Raw genomic sequence first — 2048 nt, forward strand, 5'->3', positions numbered from 1 at the left:
CTAAGAATAGAAACTTAAAAAAAAAAGATATAATATAACCCCCAACCCCCCAAATCACCCAAAGCTAATCCTTGCAACATTGAAGGGGAGAAAATAAATATGCACACAGTAGAATTATTCAAAATGATAAAATAGATAAAAGTAGATCAATAAAGTGTCTAGTATTTAAAGACAGTATCATTAAACAGATAATGGACCTGATATACAAAACAATCAGTGAATATACATAAAAAACTAATAAATATTGAGGAGAACTAAACAAAATGATACAAAAATGAATGTCTGCTACGGAAAAGAATTGGAAGAATGAAAGGTCATCAAACAGAAACTCAGATTTAAAAGTCTATCAAAACCATGGATAACGTGAATGAGGCACTTAGAAAACAAATCAGCCCTAATCAGAATCTGTCAAAACACATTGCAGTCAAAATCCCTCAAGTCCAGCAGGAGGAAATCTTAAAAGCTAGCAGAGAATAGTGATGAGTCATTCATCAAGAAAAACCCATTAGAATTACAGCCAACATCTAAACATACTTCAAAGACCAGCAGATCTTGGAATGAAGTGTTTCAATCCCTAAGAAAGAGCAACTCAGTCCATACTGATATATCCCATAGAACTGTCTTTCAAAATTGGTGACAGACAAGATTTTGATGATAAAGAACACCTGAAAAGTTCATGCCCACCAGAACAGCACTCTAAGAAATCCTCAGGGATATGCTAGACAGAGAAAATGAGGGCAGCAATGCCAAAAGTCCAACAGATAAATACACCAGGTAGGGTGAGTAACTAAGCAGAGGGAAACAAAAGGGCATCAGCAACAGAAGAAAACGCAGACAAGCATAAGTTGACAGCTTTCAGCAATAGCACTCGCCGTCAGTGCTCTCAATCCCCAAATCAGAAGATAGATCCACAAAGTGGTAAACTTAGAAAACACAAACCAGAGATGTGCTCTGTACAAACACATTACTGAATGGAACAGTTCTGATACAAATAAACACACTTCGACTGGGGAATTTTCTCACTAAATTGTCACAATAGATAGATCAACTAGACAAAAAGTCAAATACCTATCAGAGTTAAGCCACACATTGAAATAAATGAGCATGTTGATCCCAAGAAAGATTCACAGGTATTCCCCCCAGTAACAACAGAATAGACACTCTACTCTGCAATGCATAGATGTTCCCCAAAGCAGGCCACATTAATATATAAATGCCATTATATGCAAATATACTGAAGCAAAATGTTTCAGAAATGTAAAATAACCAAATTATTACATACGTATTATTACACCATAATACACTGAGGGAAAATCAGTGACCTCCAAAAGATATAAAAAAATTAACAATACATTCTTTTTTATATTTAGTAAACTCAGTTTATTTACATAATAAATATTTTATCATCCAGCTTATTGAATTGCACTCTGTAATAAAGACAAGCACTATCTTGCTATTTGAAAATGGCTTTATACCTAAAAAGAACTGTTGCTTAAAGAGTTAACTATAACCCTACAAATTGCTATGATTTAAAATAGCCATAGATAATTGTAAAATGTGAAGTCTATAGATGACCTTTTATTGTTTACACATCAGTACAATTAAAACTAGTCTTCTTTACTATAGCTGGCTAGTACGCTTCTAGTCTTTAGTAAATGGATAACAAAAATAACAAATATACATTATTGCAATGCTCAGATTTGTAGGCAACTTCAAACTTTCTTTAATGTCAATAATGTCTTAAAAATTTTACCAGTAGTGCTGCGCACACAGTAGGTGGTAAATAAATACTGATATACAGAAGTATTTATAGTTGAGGCAGCCCACATTCATTTGAGAGAATAAAAATGAAAGACAACTTTCTTATGGTATTAAACATTTGCACAAAACATTGAAATTTTTGTAGAATAATTCTGCCTACAGTTAGACTAACATGCCTGCCTTTTATAGTTGAAGAATTAGTAATTCTAAGGTTTTATACTCCTTATACATTAACTCAGGTGGCAAATAGTATGTCTGAAGACTGACAAAAACAGTAATGTAAAGAA

Source organism: Octodon degus, unplaced genomic scaffold, assembly GCF_000260255.1.
Source record: "Octodon degus isolate 3935 unplaced genomic scaffold, OctDeg1.0 scaffold00046, whole genome shotgun sequence".
Lineage (NCBI taxonomy): Eukaryota > Metazoa > Chordata > Mammalia > Rodentia > Octodontidae > Octodon > Octodon degus.